The following is a 19,713-nucleotide window of genomic DNA, read 5'->3' on the forward strand; positions in this document are numbered from 1 at the left end:
TGGGATGTTCAGTCTGGGATTTGTTCCGTTGATGACGACCTTAGTCATCAAACACTGTGGGAGCTATATAATTGCTCTATCCCTCAATGCCTTCGTATCTCTTTCAGTAAAAAGTTTTCCAGTCATAGAGGTTTTTTTTTTTTCTTTTGTTCTTAGGAGGCATCTCAGAGAGTATTTATTGACTCCATCTCCTGCATATTGCATAGGAGGAGCCTGAGGCCCAGAGGAGGAGGATATAACAAAGACTTCACCCCAGCCTTCCATTTCCTTTCAGCAACCTCTCCTTTTTAGTGGTTGAGGACAGAAAAGAGAACTGGAGCTAATTTGTAACTTTAAAATTTGTCATTGCTTTTTGTTACTTGCCTCTGGTCTTTCAAATACAAATATCCTGACTGAACCACTGTATATGTGTCTGTAATCTGGAATCTGTGGCCCTACCACACCCTACATAGACCATTCTTTGTTTTGTTAATGAAATTTATCTCCTGTGCATTTCAGTTTAGTATAGAAACTTCTTTGCTCCAGATTACCAGTTCTGGCTTTTTTATCTAGAGGCTTAAAAAAGGGAAATCGCTGGCACCCTGGGACTCTCTTATGTTTAACGCTACAAACACGTGAACCCAAATCGTGGCTGCTGTGCATTTCTGGATTTAGGGACAGATATTACAGATGAACTAACTGACCTACTGACAGAGGCCCCCATGGAAGCAGGATGAGAGCAGAACCAGGCTTTGCCGTGCACTTGCTATTTGGCCAAACTCTTCTTTCAGAAAATCTCTCTCTGGAGGGGAAGCTGCAAACTGTGGACCCCCATCCGGGCGTTGAAAAGGCAGCATACAGCTGTCCTTTTATAGGCTCCTCCCAAAATAACTCTCAACAGGATATGGCTCGTTATATTAGTTCTGTAATTTTATTTTCCAAATGATGCTTGTCTTTGAAGCTTGGCTGGGGAAGCTGTAGCTAAGATTAAGTGCGGGATATCGTTTTGTGACAATATTTCCTTAGATTTACACATGACATTTAGGAAGAATTTTTTAAATTTTTAAAAAATTTTATTTAAAATGAATTAATGTATAGTGTATTAGTTTCAGAGGTATAGTTGAGTGATCCATCGGTTGCATAGAACACCCAGTGCTCATTACGTCACATGCCTTCCTTAATGTCCATCACCCAGTTACTCTATCCCCCCACCTGCCTCCCCTCCAGTGACCCTCATTTTTTTTTTTAAAGATTTTATTTATTTATTAATGGGAGACACACACAGAGAGAAAGAGAGAGAGAGGCAGAGACACAGGCAGAGGGAGAAGCAGGCTCCATGCACCCGGAGCCCGACGTGGGATTTGATCCCGGGTCTCCAGGATCGCGCCCTGGGCCAAAGGCAGGCGCCAAACCGCTGCGCCACCCAGGGATCCCCCTCATTTTGTTTTCAATAGTTAAGAGTCTTTTATAGTTTGTCTCCCTCTCTGATTTCATCTTATTTTATTTTTCCCCCTCTTCCCCATGTTCATCTATTCTGTTTCTTAAATTCTGCCTATGAGGGCAGCCCAGGTGGCTCAGCAGTTTAGCGCCGCCTTCAGCCCAGGGCCTGATCCTGGAGTCCCGGGATCGAGTCCCACATCGGGCTCCCTGCATGGAGCCTGCTTCTCCCTCTGCCTGAGTCTCTGCCTCTCTCTCTGTGTGTGTCTCTCATGAATAAATAAAATCTTTAAAAAAAAAATTCTGCCTATGAGTGAAACCATAGAATTGTCTTTCTCTGATTGACTTATTTCACTCAGCATAATACCCCGTGGTTTCATCCACATCTATGTAAATGGTAAGTATTCATCCTTTCTCATGAGTAATATTCCACTGTATATATACATCACATCATCTTTATCCGCTCATCTGTTGATGGACATTTGGGCTCCTTCCATATCTTGCCTCTTGTGGACATTGCTGCTATAAACATTGGGGTGCAGGTGCCCCTTCGAATCTCTATATTTGTAGTCTTTGTGTAAATACTTAGTAGCACAATTGCTGGGTCGTACGGTAGCTCTATTTTTAACTTATTGAGGAACCTCCACACTACTCTCCAGAGTGGCTGCCCCACTTTGCATTCCCACCAATAGTGTAAGAGGGTCCCCCTTTCTCTGCATCCTTGCCATCTATTGAAACATATTATTATTATTATTTGATCTCTTAAAGCCTGTGACAGAAAATATTGGATCATCTCCCATCCTGTCATTTGTTTCCTACATTGAATAGAAGTATCGAGTACCTCTTATTTGTCAGGCCCTTCACTGGAGCTGGGAAAAACACAACAGTGAACAGAAACCAACTGGCCTCTGATCTCAAGGAACTCAGAGCCTGAGAGGGAAGGTGGACGTTAATCCAAGGATCTTACAAATAAATGTACAATGCTGCTGTGACACATGCTAAGGAGGCCAGGCTCTGGTGCTAAGAGGGTATACGTTGGAGCAATTTGGTATAGTTCAGGTCAGGGGAGGAATGCTTACCCTACGAGGGGGAACACCATGTGCAAATGCCCTGGACTGTATCCAGTGAGGCTGAGTAGAACCAGGGAAGAGAGGGGTCAGGCAGATGAGATCGTAGAGGCAACCAGACTATGTGGCTTTTACAAAATTTAGTACCCAAGCCCCACTCACAAAAATTCTGATTCAATTGGAGGAGGAGGGAACAGATACAGGTTTTGTTTTGTTTTGTAAGTTCAACCCTAGGTAAAGCAGCCAGGGTTGAGGATCACTAGCCTCAGGTTATTTTTTTTTTTAATTTTTTTTTTTATTTATTTATGATAGGCACACACACAGAGAGAGAGAGAGAGGCAGAGACACAGGCAGAGGGAGAAGCAGGCTCCATGCACCGGGAGCCTGACGTGGGATTCGATCCCGGGTCTCCAGGATCGCGCCCTGGGCCAAAGGCAGGCGCCAAACCGCTGCGCCACCCAGGGATCCGCCTCAGGTTATTTGATCCTTAATCTAAGGGCTACTAAATTGCTGGTAGGAGGGGATGACATGATTCAGATATACCATGTGACCCTACAATGTCTGCACATACATATACCCAGTGGGAAAAAAGGGAAAACTGGGATGACTGGGTGGCTCAGTGGTTGAGCATCTGCCTTTGGCTCAAGTGGTGATCCTGAGGTCCTGGGACCGAGTCCCACATCGGGCTCCCCCCAGGAAGCCTGCTTCTCCCTCTGCCTGTGTCTCTGCCTCTCTCTGTGTTTTTCATGAATAAATAAATAAAATCTTTAAAAAAAAAAGGAAGACAAATTTTTAAAAATATCTTTCAACTTTATACAGAGGTCTTTTTTTTTCCCCCAGATGAAAAAATAGAGGTGACAGCAGATGTATATTTTTTCCCTAATGCTACGTAGGTATTCTTTAGGATCTCTGGTATTAGAAAAAAAATTTAACTTTGACCTTGTCTCACACTTGAAAATAGCCCTTTTTCTTTTCTTTTTAAGATTTTATTTTAAAATAAAATGCATGCAGGGAGCCCGACGTGGAACTCGATCCCAGGACTCCAGGATCAGGCCCTGGGTTGAAGGCGGCGCTAAACTGCTGAGCCACCCGCGCTGCCCTCTGGCATTAGAAATTTGATCTCAAATGGAGTGGCACAAATTTAAATCCTGAGTCTTCAAAGAATTTTCCATACATCCTCAGGAATTTCTAAATTATGGAAGTCCTATCCTCTAAAATGAAAAACTTATGCTCACCTAGGCTCTTTATTTCCAAAAAATGTTTCCATGAAAGATCTACAGGTCACAGAAATTGTTCTGATTTGAACACTTCAGTTGCAGCAGGAAATTTGTGATGTTAGAATTGCATGGTGTCTTTACATATAAATTGTCTTCCGAATAAATCAGTTTGCTGATAGTGAAAGTGTTTCCATAGTAATATCGCAGTTGATCCTTACAGTGATAGTGTGAGGAAAATGAGGAACAAAGACATTGGTGGGTCCTTCAAGGTCGCAGAGAAGTTAGCAGCCAAACCAGAGCTAAGCCTCAGTTCTCCTGGCCTCTGGCTTCACGGCCTGCCCTCCACATGCCCAAACTGGGAAATGTGAGATGGTAATCAGGACTTTTCAGAAGATTCTGGTGATGTGATTATAATCGTTGTAACACACGGTTTCCTTTTGTAAAGTCTTCGGACATTAACGCAAATGAGTCTCATATGCCGCTTCAGGGGGAGAATTATTTCCGTTTCATCTTTGTTCACACAGGTTCAGTGTCTTCTCAATTAGCCAGCCAGCTCCACGAGGGCACAGCACGTGGCTGTCTTATTCACTGACGCACCCCCACCCGCCTTGCTCAGCATAGGTAGGCAGTCGATAAAAACGTGTTGAGTCAACAGATGAATAAATGGCTGAAAGACTAACTTAGACCGGAAATTCTTTGAGGACAGGAACTGCGACTGCACTTTTTAATTTGTTTTGATGTGTCTAATGTACCCATAAGTAGCCTCTGGGACTTACTAAATTTTTAACAAGGTAGCCTGCTGAATTAGTCCAAACTTAAAAAAGATTAGGGATGTTGCCATCTCTTCCATTCTTAGGAGGATCAACCATCCCGGTTTGCTCAACACTATCCCAGTTTAACACTGAAAAGTCCTGCATCCAAGGAAATTCTTCAATTCCAAGAAGACCAGGACAGTGTTCACCCTAACTAGACACAGAATATAAGATTTTCACCTGTAAGAATGTACCTTTCAACCCACTGTTTCTCGGGGTGTGATCCCTGGACCAGCAGCAGCACCTCCTGTGAATCTGCAGGGAAGAGGCCAATTTTCAAGCCTCTTCCTTGTCCTACTGAGTCTAAAATTATGAGGCTGGGTCCAGTAATGAATATTTTAACAAGCTGTCCAGGTGACTCTAATGCATGACACAGTCAGAATCACTATCAACCTGAGCATTGTTTGATCAAATAGGAAGTAAATAAAGCCAACAAGCAGACACTAAGATGATTCTGCTTCTCTTCTGCTTTAGCTTTAATTTTGGTTGCTTTAAATCCTCTCCTGCTGGCTAACCTCTCATCCAATTGAAGTAGTAAAGAAGGCATGGGCCTCTTAACACATCCAAAGGCTTCAAAATGTGAAGGATTTAGCTTACAATATTTTCCTAGTAGGGCTGTTTCCAGGGGTAGCATCAGTAATTACTTACTGTGCATGAGCAGAGCAAATGGAAAAATTTCAGTATATAAGCAAGAATATGCCATGAATAGGTCCATGAATGAGAAGACAGCAGTAATATTTGAGAAGAGCATCTTTTATAAAAGATGTGTTCATGATTTTGTCTTTTAAACCTCCAGATTCCCAGAGGTATGAAACACAGGGCCAGACCTAGTGCCCATCCCCCACATTATCCAGTTACTCCAGTTCCCGAAACATCAATGAATTCAAAGTGAATGAATCAGGCATATTTTGCTAGTCTCTGTAACCCTAGATACTCTAGATAGGATTCTTAGTTACCCGGCTACCATCAACTCCCTAGGGAGAAAAGTAGGAACTAAGGCACTGAATGTTCTTTTCTTTTCCAAGATAAGGAAACTGAGTGGTTAAGTGACTTCCTCAGATGACTTTTAGAAGGGGCATCTTGGCCACGAAGGGAAGTCAGGGGCCTGGGGCTTCTGTACACATCTGAGGCCATGTGGGCTGATAGGCCTTCATCTTTAAAGACCTGAAGATGGTGAACTTTTTTCAATGACTTATCAGACAGATGGAGTGATGGCTTCCAGCCACAGAACTCACTCTGGACAGCTGTCAAGGTTAAAAGTTCTATTTGCAGCTCTCCTCCATCAGATTGTTTTTGTTTTTTAAATTATTCCTAACATGGCTCCTAACTGGTTTGGTTGGCCTGGTTAAGGACATTGATTCACTGCTCTCTGGGGTGTTGACTATGTAGGGGCAAGGGTGTGGGCACCATGCCAGAACACAAGCTTGTGAATGGTGTCAGCCAAGACCAATTTCTGATTCACCAAGAAATGATGTGCTATGATCCCTTAAGACGTCAATATATTTTTCTAGGGCAATGAATCGACTGAAATGACCTTGCAAATCTACCTCCTTCCCATCTGTTTTCTCATCATGTTGTCACTCCATCATTAACTAGAAATGAGTGAAATATCCTCTCAAGTTAACCTCCAAATTTAAATAAACTTAAAATAGTAGTAGGAACACATGTAATGCTTACTATATACTTCTCCAAAGTGACATGTATTCTTAATTCATTTAGTCCTTATAATTTACCCTCTTAGGTAAATACTATTACTATCCTCATCTTACAGATGAGGAAACTAAGGCACAGAGAAGTTAGATTACCTCTACCCTAGTATTTCTACCATTTCCTTCTCTGTGTGTATATATCTATCTCTATATAGAGAGAGATAGATAGATAGATAGATAGATATATCTCTATATATCTATCATGCATGTTTTTTGCAGACATCCTTCAACCCACAGAGCTTTGCCAACTATTCCTCAGTCACCCTGTATGGCAGCCATAGCAGATGCACCCAGTTCTAGTACCTGAATTCTCAACTTGCTCCCCTCTGCTCTTTTTCCTCCTCTTTCTCACCTACCAGAACACATTTACACATTACCATCTTGGCCTAGTCAGTGCTTTTTTTTTTTAATAATTTATGTTTTTTAAAATTTATTTATTAATGATACGGGGGGGGGGCAGAGACACAGGCAGAGAGAGAAGCAGGCTCCATGCAGGGGGCCTGATGTGGGACTCGATCCTGGGTCTCTAGGATCAGGCCCTGGGCCGAAGGCAGCACTAAACCGCTGAACCACCGGAGCTGCCCAATAATTTATTTTTTTAAAAAGATTGATTTATTTTAGGGGGAATGGGGCAGAGGAAGAGGGAGAGAGAATCTCAAGCAGATTCCCCACTGAGTGCAGAGCCCATGGGTGGGCTGAATCTCAAGACCCTGAAGATGACCTGAGCTGAAATTAAGAGTCCGACACTCAACTGGCTGAACCATCCAGGTGCCCCTGATCAGTGTTTTAAACAAATTATTAAAAATTTAAAAATACTTTCCAGTGGTTCATAACAGCAAAGTCAGCTAAAAATAATATGGAAATTATATGAAATACAATGAATACAAAACTTTCATAGCATTAAGAAAGTGACTCTGATTAATGTGATTTCAAACATATGTTTGGGTATGATCTTCACACCTCACCCCAGCTGGGTCTGTCCTGCCAAGACCCTGCCTATAATTTTCTCTGATTGTTAATCACACAGGTCGGTACTGCTCTCTGCCTTCCTGGTATTTTTTTTTAAATAAATTAATTTTTTATTGGTGTTCAATTTGCCTTCCTGGTTTTTGTCTGCTTGCTTCACAATGGCCCTGGTTCTTGGTACCCTGAGGCTTCCACTCAAGAGTTCTCCAGTTCTCTGACTATATCTTCTACTCCAATGTGTATATCATCCCAATCTTATGTTCACATATGCTAATACATGATAACAGCCAGCATTTTATAGCATTTACTTTGTGTCAGGCACTTCTGTGAACACAAAGTTATGTTTCCTTAGACAAGTGGGTCAGTCCCAGACAGCTTGTCAAACAGATTGCATGGTCCCAACTCCAGAGTATCTGATTCAGTAGGTCTGGTGTGGGGTCCAAGAATTTGCAGTTCTAACGAGCAGATACTGGTCTAGCCACCAACGATCTGGGAACCTCTATTATAGAGCATCAGATATTGTTAGAAATTCAATAGGTGGGCTTGTTAGAAATTCTCTTGTACACGGTTAGAAGGGTATTGGATAGTTTTTTTAAAATAGAGGCTGAACAGGATTCTTCATCGTTCTTGATAGCTATCAAGGTTTGAGTATTTACAGATTACACCTCTCCAGAGTTAGAAAGTCAGTTGGTTCTTATGGGCCTCAGCAGTTGGATGTCAATTGCAGGTGGAAAAAGCACCAGCATTGGTGAGTGCCTGCTGTGTGCCAGGCCCTACACTGGGCATTCTGCTTCCATGATAAGCTCATTTTGATGAAGAAACCTTAGAGATCAGAAGGTCTGTAGACCTTTCCAATTAGTGTGCTGGAATGGGTCATGTGCACTGAGTTCTCAATCCCCTCAGCAACAGTGGTACCAGGACTGGATCACCCTGCCAGTTACCTCCTGAGCAGAAAAAAGCCTTACAAATTGACCCGAGAGTACCCTGGCCACAGGACAGAACTTCATTGAGTTCAGATCTAGGGGCAGACACTGCTTCTCTGTCCTCTGACACAGTTTTGGAGGGCAAGGGCTGGACTATAGGGGCAACTTTGGGAGCCCGATCATGCCCAAAGGCAGAGGCAGCCTGGAGATAAAATATTCTCAGAATTAATGCTGAGGCTGAAGCACTCAACTGGTAAAACCCTCCCAGGTACTATAGGGGAGAAAAGATCCCCTTTCTGGCAGGAAAACAAAAGGTCCCTGAGGATACTTGTGCACCCCAATCTTGGGATACAACTGAGAGAGAAGGAGGAGAAAAATAGGATTCAGCTCCACAGAGATACCTTTTAGCAAGGCTGGAAGACTGCCAGCCGTTGTCCTTGGCGAACTGTGGCAGAAACAGAGATTTATGACCCATATTTTAATGGTCTCTTGATTGGATGATTAGAGCTCCATATTTTTGTCTGCTGGCTAAGTAGTTTGGTGTCTGCACAAGACTCAAAGTGCTATAGCCAGGCTCCCGGACAATCAGTCAATGGCTATATATATTGGGGAAAATCTTAAGTAACTTGATTGGCTTTCAGTTGTTAAGAGCATTGATTTTCTTTTAATTGCTTTTGGTTTATAAGACCCAAAATAGCACTGGACAACAGAGTACAGGTTGGATTATTAGTTCTTCAGGCACATTAGTTCTTGACATATTCTGTCCTCTAAACGGGCCAGTTAATGTATCAGTTAATACATTAGTACTTCAAGCCAAAGGTTCCATTGATACGTCTATAGGACAATTCCCATTCATTCCCATGGGAAGGCAACTTTCAGAGTCACATTCCCCCATAAAGGTTCTGGGAGATAGTCTACCTAAATATGGCTGGGGTTGTACAGCCTCTCTTTTGCTCTGAATGTGATCCACTAGTTCTTGTTTTTCTTTCCTGAGGGGCATGTGTTCTCAGAACCTCCACCAGCTTATGTTGTGGGGAAGGAAGGCATTTTCCAGGGACACTAACTATTCCTCATGTTTGTATAGTGCTATTTAGACTTTAGTGTCACAGAGAACATTAAAACATCCTGGGCTGTTCTTGCTTTTATAAATAAAAAGTTGAGGCCTAGGGAGGTTAAGTGATTACCCAAAATGTCACAGCCAGCAAGAAGTAGGGCCAATGATTATAAATCCAGGGTCCTTGCCAGGACATCAGACTAATCTATTTACGGGTGGGGGACCCAGGTTCCATAAGGTCTGTGGAGAGAAAGTCTTATTCAGTTTATCCAGGTATGTTACGTCCCTGCCATCTTCATATATAGGATTTGGGTGAGGAGATAAGCATACAGGCCAATGAGAGTGTGGGAGAGGAGCCACAATTCCTAAGTCCTCTCTTTAGGCAGGGTTTGGAAGGCTATAGAAAGATTCCACCTTCCCCATCTTTCTCCCAATTTAGCTACTAGATCAAGAAGCCAAAGTTAATGGCTTTTTCATTGGCCTAAGTAGTCCAGCTTAATAAATGTTTCAGAAAGATGATACCAGGGAGACCAAGGCACTTGTGCAGTTCAAATATAAAGAATATAAAGATCATGCCAGAATGACCAGACACAAGTCTGGCATAGGAAGGTTGCAAGGGCTGGAAGACATGTGTTTTGACATATATGTATACAGGCCATAGGACTGGCACTGGTTACACAGACATACCTAGAGGAGAGGGGAGAGAATTTTCCAGCCTCCCATGAATTCATTCTGCAAAGATTTACAGGGAGGGATGTATAGATATGAAGACTGCAGGGCCCCCTCTCTAGGAATTCTTCATCCTGCAGAGATGAGAATATGAAGACTAGGGGGAAGGTGAAGTCCAGTGTTGAGCAGCTACTGTCAGATCAGCTGGGGTTGATGGTGATTAGGGCTGCCTCACAGCAGGGCAGAGTGGGGTGATCTCTTCAGATCTGCAGCCTGCAAGGCTCAGTACTGACATGGTCTCAGAGGGATCACCTCATGTTAGCTAACTGGTCCCCTTATGGATTAGTTCTTCCCTCACAAATGGCTTTTAGGTTCCTACAGAAATTCAGTTGTTAAAACTGTCAGTAGACTTTACCTCATGCCCCTTCTCCTGCTCAGAACCCAAGAAATTGCTCAGGTATTACATTTTCATAGCCAAAGGTCAGTATACCTGCTCTGATATCTGAAGATGGATTTGCAATCAGTGACATCTTCCCAACCTCAGAAATGTGGTTTTAGGCATTGACTAAAAGGTATTGCTGAAAGCAATCTCCACCCCAAAGCTCTTTAATAAGGAAAGCTTTTGACATTTAGCAATTACTTTGTGACAGGTGATATATATATATATGTATTAGCTCATTGAATTCTCCTAACAACCCTATGGGTAGGTCCTATTATTATCCCCAATTTATGGGTAAGTAACTAAAGCTGAGAGTAAATGATTAGCTCAAGATCACGTCAGGGGGAAATGGCTTAGTGGGGATTTGTAACTCCTGAGCCCAAGCTTTGAGTTTAAGTAGTTTAATCACCACATTAAACTGCGTCTTTATCTGAAATAAAGGAACACTCAAGGCAAATTTCTGTTTCAGGCATTTTCAGAAGGGTGGGAGGGGTTTCTCAGTCTTAGAAAAGTGTATAGTTTGAGGAATGTATGTTTATCATAATATTTACTACGCAGTTTTATGTTTTAAAAAATAACAATGATGAAGACTTTCATATGACCTTAATTAAGGGAGAGTAGTCATCTATAGCACCCAGGGCAGAGAAGCTGGAGGCAAAACATGTCTCTATGGTGCTGACAGCAATGAAGTAAGGAAGAGTTAGTTACCCATCTCTAAAGTGGGCAGGATCACAGCACTTGCTCATGAGGGTGATTGTATTTAGTGAAGTAAGGTCTGTAAAACCAGTGCTGTGTTCAGTAAGTAACTACAACTGATTACCCAAGGTTTTGGGGTGGGGATAAATAATGCAACTAAGTAATAAAACATTTTTTTTGTTAAAATAAATGGCCATGCATTTGCAACGATGTGGATGGAAATAGAAGGTATTATACTAAGCAAAATAAGTCCAAGAAAGACAATTATCATACAATCTCACTGGTATGTGGAATCTGAGAAACAAAACAGATGAACATAGGGGAAGGGACAAAAATAAGATGAAATCAGAGAGGGAGGCAAACCATAGAGACGCTGAACTCTAGGAAACAAATTGTGGGTCGTTGGAGGGGAGGTGGGTGGGTGGATGGGATAACTGGGTGATAGGCATTAAGGAGGGCACGTGATATGAAGAACATTGGGTGTTACAGACACTGATGAATCCCCAAACTCTCAAACTAATGATAGACTATGATAATTAAATTGAATTTAAATAAAATTTTAAAAAAAGAGAAAATAAAATGAACAGACATAGACATGACTAGAATGAAAACTTTGCATGTATTTAAAAAAATATACAGTAGTCTGTTCTTATTTAAGACCACCCCCAGTGGATGCTTGAAACCGCAGATAGTACTGAACCCTATATACACGATGTTTTTTCCTATACCTATTTAGCTATGCTAAAGCTTAATTTATAAATCAGGCATAATAAGAGATTAACAGCAATAAAATAGGACAACAGTAACAATATACTGTAATAAAAGTTACGTCAATGTGGTCTCTTTCTCTCTCTCAAGATATCTTACCGTGCTGTCCTCGCCCTTCTTCTTGTGATGATGGGAGATGATAAACTGCCTACGTGTGAGATGGAGTGACAGGGACGGTGGAGCATGTTGTGCAGCGCTGATCTATTTGTGGGAAGGAGGATCGTCTGCTTCTCCACCACAGTTGACAACAGTAACTGGAACAGAACCACAGATAAGGGGAGACTACTGAAGACCAAGCTTCAGAGAAGTTCAGTGCCTGTAATGGGACCTCTTCAGGATCTGCCTTAGACATTAACCTCTCTTCTGCTTTGGGGACTATTTCAATGAAAATGGCTAAGTTGCCAGACTCCAAAAACATCCTTTCCTGTGGAAGGAAGGCCTCCAGCACCCAGCAAAAGGGCGATATCACTTTCCTTAAGATGAAACCTGGGCACCTAGAGCAGCCCATTGTGTGTGCTCTTTTCCAGAACTCCCTGGTGGCTACTGAAACCCCAGAGAGAAGGCTGGGGGCAGGGTCTGTGTTCCAGGCACCAGCTAGAAAGGGAGCTCAGGGGCACCGGGGTGACTCAGTGGTTGAGCATCTGCCTTTGGCTCAAGTCATGATCCCGGGGTCCTGGGATTGAGTTCTGCATCAGGCTCCCTGAGGGGAGCCTGCTTCTCCCTCTGCCTGAGTCTCGGTCTCTCTGTGTTTCTCATGAATAAATAAATACAATCTTTATTTTTTGTAAGAATACTTTCTTTTTTTTTTTTTTAAGATTTTGTTTATTCATGAGACACAGAGAGGCAGAAATACAGGCAGAGGGAGAAGCAGGCTCCATACAGGGAGCCCGATGTGGGACTCGATCCTGGGACTCCAGGATCATGCCCTGAGCCGAAGGCAGATGCTTAACCGCTGAGCCACCCAGGTGTCCCAATAAATACAATCTTAAAAAAAGGTGGGGGGGAGTTCCATGGGGAGAAGGGATACTTTCTAAGAAGCATGGCAAGCTGAGGAATCTTGGTCACTTCCTCCTGTGAGCTTGCTTATCTCCTTTCTGCCTCCCTCTAGAGATTAGCAGGAAAACCCGTCTAACCACTCTTGTGAAGGAAGCCAACCTCATATCGTTATTTCCTTTCTGCGACTCTGAGATCCCGAGATGTTGTACTATTCCTCACAATCACATGAAGCATTAGGTTCAGGAACACGTCTTCCAATGTCTATTCTCGTTCTCCTGCCCCACTAGACCACTTGGCATCTCAGCGAGGGCCCTTCTAGAGATCAGGGTTAGGAACTCTGGACGTGGAATGAGACGGGATCAGTTTGAATCCTGGCTCCACTTCTTACTGGCTGTGTGACAGTGAGAACATTTCCATGACCCTGTTAGAAAAGCTCCAGGGGGATCTCTGGGTGACGCATCGGTTTGGCGCCTGCCTTTGGCCCGGGGCGTGATCCTGGAGACCCGGGATCGAAGCCCACGTCAGGCTCCCGGTGCATGGAGCCTGCTTCTCCCTCTGCCTGTGTCTCTGCCTCTCTCTCTCTCTCTCTGTATGACTATCATAAATAAATAATAAAAAAAAAATTAGAAAAAAAAAAAAAAAAAGAAAAGCTCCAGTCCCCGCCGCTGTAAACGTAGGGATCAAACGCGATGATCTCTTTCAAGGCTGAGTACAGGGCCTGGCAGAGATAAATCCCTTAAAAAATGTTACCTGTTCATATTATTTCTTAGAAGTAATTCAAAGAGGTGAATTTTAGGATTTTAGGGGGCAGAACCTGAATAATTATTCAGGTCCACATCCAGGCAGTTGGCCTTCTTACCTCTTTCAGAGGCTGCCTTATTTGGATCTATCCCTCTACAAAAGCTGAAGTTTGCTGCAGCCTATGAGGGCCTGGTAAACACTTAGCAACAACACCAGGATGAAGGGGAGAGTGGTCCTTGATATACCTTTAAATTCAATGCTCGGGGGCAGAGGGAAGGGGGGTGCATATTCACCAAGAAAAGAAAAACTGGCTTTGTGACAGCTGTGTGCTCCGCTGAGTGAGATTTCCAATTGAAGGATGGATGAGTGGAGCCACATTCCACATGCAAGTCCTTGCACTGAAGAGCAGCTAGTGTGTAGAAAACTGGCTTGTTTACTAAGTGGATCCATCTGATAGAGCAGAACCTCACTCCTTGCTTACTCCTCCCAAGAAGGATGTCCAGCCCAGGGACCCAGGAGGAGGCCGTTAAAGAAAACACTAACACCCCCCCCCAAAAAAAAAAAAAACAAAAAAACAAATCCTCAGTGATACTTGGGAAAAACGGTGAGACTTTATTCAGGACGGCCGCAGCGGGGTTCTACAGTAGGCAGAATGGGGCTCAACAGGGAATGCAGCAGGCCAGGTAGTAGCCAAGGGGCAGGAGGGGTGGGGGTCAATGGAGAAACTACTAAGAGGAAACATCAGGGTAAGGGAGCCGCTGGCTAGTCCCCACCTCACAGGATTCTTGCTGAGGGCAGGCCAGGGGGACCCGACATCACTTGAGGGCGGTGGAGGATAAGGGACCTGATGGAGGTGAGCAAATATTGTGTGTGTGTGTGGGGGGGGGTTATTCTGGTCAACCTGACCTAGCAAGGGTTTTGGTAAAACTGGATTTTACAAGGAAGTGGACAGATGGGCATAGGAGAAGGTTCGGGAACCTGGCTGAAGTTTGGTCCAGCAAAGAATCTTTGTCAAGTCTGTAGGTCTGACATTCCCCAGGCCCAGCCAGCTAGTGGGGCTCCCTAGGTGTCTCTAACCCTTGTCTGTGACGGGAGTCATTGCTGCAGAAGGAATTCAGACAGGTTTACAAAGACCCAGATTTGAGTGATTAGGAGAAGCATCCCGTGCAGTAAGGGGTTCTTGTCTGAGAGAATCTGCAGTTCAGCAGTAAAGGAAACCCAGTGAAGAGAGGGCTCTGTCTTGGCTAAAGGAGGCATCTTGCTCTGACCCTAAGTAGCCTGGAGCATCAGCTGGATAGTCTCAAGAAGGCTAAAGGCACTTTCTGTCTGTTATCTCCTTTGTTATGAGACCATCTAGGGGAAGCGGTGGGGTTTTTAATCAGCCCCTCCAGCCTTTTCAAACTGCCTAGAGAGGCCAAAGGCCCAGGCGTGCTGAAGAGAGCCTCAGGGAGGCTGCCTTGCACCTGCACTTGCTGGGGCTTGCCTCTTAACAGAGGGACAGAACCCCACCTGGTTCCTACTAATCACATTTTTATTATGGGAGAGATGAGTGGCTGGGGCGCCTGAGTGGCTCAGTGGTTGAGTGGCTGCCTTGGGCTCAGGGCGTGATCCTGGGGTCCTGGGATCAAGTCTCTCATCAGACTCTCCGCAGGGAGCCTGCTTCTCCCTCTCCCTGTGTCTCTGCCTCTCTCTGTGTGTCTCATGAAAAAATAAGTAAAATCTTTTTTTTTTAAGAGATGAGTGGTAAGCTCTAGTTGTAAGTCGACTTGGAAGAGAACCTGGGATGGAGCTCCCAGCTTAACTCTTTCCCAACCAGCACAAGTTCAGCAGGAGGGATACAGAGATCCTACTCAGTCCTCTTTTCCTGTGGACGAACTCAGTTCTACAAAACTGGGTTATTTTTAGCCTTTGAGGTGAGACTGATCCGCCCCTCTCCTCGCCCATTCCTTTGAAATGCAGAATCCTTTTTGCTCCAGGCCGGGCCAGGGTGTCTGGTTGTTGCCGGCGGCATCCTCGAGCAAAGGCCCAGTAGCAGGGCGTCTGTCCACACCCCGTCGTGGGGAGGCGTGCAGCTGACCTGCCCGAAGGAATTGAAGTCCCGGAGCTTTCAGCTTTCAGCTTTAGTGGTCGCTCCCTTTGTTAATCCAAGCCGATAGGCGGGGTCCAATCGAGCAGTGGGAGGGGACAGAGAGACAGGGGGGGTCCGTGGCAGGGGGTTATTTCCAAGGAAGGACTGATTACTCAGGTAAGTACAGAAACACCCTTTCTGCAATCAAAAACAAAAAAATCCCTCACGCCACAGTTTTTGTTACTTATAGGAAGGAAGTGTGTCTTGAAAAAAATTACCAAGAAATATTTAAAACACACGAAAAAATGCAGAGTACATTATAACTCACAGATATGAACTCCTAACACCCCGATATAACACATAGTCCTATTGAATTGTATTCAATTTTAAAGAATAAAACATTACAAATCTCAGCTGAAGCCCTCGGGTACCCGCTCTCCATTTGTCTGCTCCATTTGAGGGGCTGAGCATCTTTCATTCCATCATAAGAAGTTTCAAAGCAAAAAAATAGAAACTTGCCAATTAGCCGCCACTATTGCGACATTCCTTTTCACTTGTTCCTCTTCTTCAGGTCAGCTCCGTCATTCTCCTCATCGGCCCGTCGCCCTCAGTTCCAATAAAATGTCTCTGCTCCCACCGATGGGAATACAACCTCTAAGTTGGAGGCTGTTGGTTCTGGAATGACTCTGAAGTGGCCTTAACAATTACAAGGGAGAAAACTAAGGCCCCCGTGGGTGAGGTGTCTTTGTGGTGACACTGTGCGGACTCAGGCGTAGAAGGTGGTAAGGAGTGGTGTGACTCTCCCTAGAACCTAGAACCTAATTAAATCCTGCCCAAGGTACACATACAGTTCATGCCAAGGACTTCCTCCTAATCAATGAAAATCTGTTAGGAGGGGATTTATCTTGTTACTTAATATAATGAATGGAATGTTCCATAAAACTTCCTAACTGGGGAATCCTTGGGTGGCTTGGTGGTTTAGTGCCTGCCTTTGGCCCAGGGTGTGATCCTGGAGTCCTGGGATAAAGTCCCACATCAGGCTCCCTTCATGGAGCCTGCTTCTCCCTCTGCCTGTGTCTCTGGCTCTCTATCTCCTCTGTGTCTTTTCATGAATAAATAAATAAAATCTTAAAAAAAAAAAAGGTAGTTGGCCTCAGAGATCATTAAAACAAAACAAAACAAAACAAAACAAAAAAACTTCCTAAATGTAGGAATGCCTGGGGGGCTCAGTGGTTGAGCCTCTGCCTTCGGCTCAGGGTGTGATCCCCGGGTCCTGGGGATGCAGTCCTGTATCGGGCTTGTAGGGAGCCTGCTTCTCCCTCTGCTTGCGTCTCTGCCTCTCTCTCTGTGTCTCTCATGAATAAGTAAATAAAATCTTAAAGAAAAACTCTCCCAACTTCCTAAGTCGGCTTGGGATCTTTAAAACACTTCAGTTGGGGAGTAGGTTTTCATTAGTATGCACGAGAAAGTGTTAGGAGAATTACACACACAGACACCTAAAGAAAGAAAAAAATTGGAACCTGCAATCAATGTCTAGCACAGTCTAATAAAATGTCCAGAAACTAGCTGCCCTGGGACTGTACATCCTATTCCTTTATTGGCTGTCTACTATGTGCCACGAATTAAAGAATGGATAGATCACAGCCCTACAGGAGCACGGGAGAATGAGCATGCGACTTTCACCTGGTGTGGCATTTATGAGCTCACTGGCTCGGCTGAGGGGCACAGTGAGTGGCCACAGGAAAGATTTAAAAACTCCTAGAGATGCCAGTTTATTGGTTGGAACCCAAAGCCAGGTTTCAGGAACACCAAGCTCTAACCCAGTGCAGATTGCTTCCCAGAGTTCTCAAGGGATGGCATTAGTTTCTCGCCAGGAATCCAGGCTGGGCAGCGGGTGGGTGGCAGGAGGCCTGGGGTGGTGGAGCGTGGGCCCTGAGCTAGCAAGACCACCTGGGGAGGGGCCTGACACCCTGACTCTTGGCTGGATGGTCATGATAAGACCTAACACTGAATGGGTGTCAGGCCCCACCTTACTCCTTGAATCCTTGTAACCTGTGAGGGAGGCACTATTAAATCCTCGTGCACAGAAGAGGAAACCAAGGCTCAGAAAGCTTAAGAACCTTGTCCAAGATCACACAGAAAGGAAACAGCAGGAGCTGAAGTTCTTTCCCAGGCCGGGGACTCCATGGCTCATGACATTTTTCCCCCCCTTAACTGATGTATAATTTACCCACAGTAAAATTCACTCTTTTTAGTGAGGTACAATTCTGTGAGCATTGACAAATGCATACAGTTTTGTGACTATCACCACAGCTACATACACACAGTTCAATTATCCTCAAAAATTCCCTCTTGCCTCTTTGTAATCAGTCCCCTCCTTCCACTCACCAGCAACCCTGGGCATCCAGGGATCTGTTTTCTGTTTTGCCTTTTCCAGAATGACATATACATGGAATCCTATAGTCTTTTCAGACTGGCTCCTTTCCCTTAGCAAAATGCATTTGAGATTTCTTCTGCTGCTGCCTACATCTGTGTTTGTTCCTTTATTGAGGAGCACTGTTACGTTGTATGGACGTACCATAGTTTGTTTCCATTCACTAGGTGAAGGGCATTTGGGTCATGCCTAGTTTGGGGCAATTCTGAATAAGCGTGCATAAACATTTGCGTATGGGCTTTTGTGTGAACTAAAGTTTTCATTTCTCTTGTGTCGATACCTAGGAATGGGTTTGAATAGTTCATGCTTCTCACTGGGTGCCAAGGTGCTCAGGAGCTGGACGGTCAGAGGTATTCATGGCCCCTCCTTTGGGGGTGAGGGCATGAAGAAAATATTTTTTTATTATTTTTTGAATCACAGCCTTTCAGAAGACTCAGAAGTAATTGTTTTGTTCTAGTCTTCACATTTTTTTTAATTTAGGAAAAAATGATGTTATAACAAAGTCTTAAGCCTAAAATATGATTTTTAAATCAGTGACAGGTGCTAAAAACTAGACACAACTCTTCTTACTATTTGTAATCTTAGTTCTCACACCTAAATAAAACAACCTTTCCCCTGACGATGTCTACATTACTAGGTGTTTTCTATGTCACTTTGAAAGCCATTATGGTCAGATTGGCACGCGAAGGGGAGTGGGTGGGGTGTGAGGTTTTTCTTTCCCTCCTCCCTAGAAGTCTGGTCTTACCTCTCAGGTTTATATTAACACTAATCCCATTCTCCACTTGCCTAGTTCCTGCCCTTATTCTTACCCATCATCTGCTTTGAAAGAGAGAGCTAGATTCTCAAATGGAAGCCTCTTTACTATATTTGGTTAAAATCTTTACATTAAGCTGAGGGCATTCAGACATCAGCTACGCCACGTCACCTCATTTTATGTCCTGATGTGTGCGTGTAAGCAAATGTCCAAAACCTCCCACTTCCAATGAAACTCTTCTTCCCATTTTTACATGGTGAGTCACTGGCTCTCCCACAAGATGGGTTTTAGTGAATTGACAAAATGAAATAGGACCTGGTGAAAAGAATTCACCTGCTGTGCCTCCCTCATATAGATAGAGGGATCATTTTCTCCTTCTTTGGGCTGGATGTGTGGAGAACCTCCCTGAGTTAATGCTTGACTGGTTTCATATTCAACACAAGCACAAGCAAAGATTGAGAAAACTCTCATTGCTGTGCTCTGTTGGGTTCATTTTCAGAAGCCAAGTGTGATATCTCTTGAGGTTTCTGAGGGCTGGGGCCTGTGTTCTCCTGAAAGCAGAGCCTGACAGGAATGCTTCTGTGTGAGTGGTCTATTTGAGAGTGAAGCAGGGAAGGAGGAAGAACCAATAAAACAATGTGTTACTGAATTGGCCACCTTCTGAGCAGCTTTATGAAATGCATCTGAGGAACAGTGGGAGGTGAGGAAGAGGAAATGGGGAAGCATTTATGCTTCTGCTCTCAGCGCCTGGTACGCACAGCCCCACCCACACCAATAGCCCTACCTACACTCGCCTGATCTGTGGCAGAGTGTGGGGAAAGCCATGATATGATCCCCACATGGGCTCACTGACTACACAAGTGTCATTTCAACAACTGCTGGTGGTAGTTGGGCTTCAGACTGTTGCTGAGTAAATGGCAAAATTCCCTGGAAACTCCTGGAACCTGGATCCAGCCTTTGACTTCCAATAGCCATGGCTGTGAA

Source organism: Nyctereutes procyonoides, unplaced genomic scaffold (assembly GCF_905146905.1).
Source record: "Nyctereutes procyonoides isolate TBG_1078 unplaced genomic scaffold, NYPRO_anot_genome, whole genome shotgun sequence".
In the NCBI taxonomy this organism is placed as follows: domain Eukaryota; kingdom Metazoa; phylum Chordata; class Mammalia; order Carnivora; family Canidae; genus Nyctereutes; species Nyctereutes procyonoides.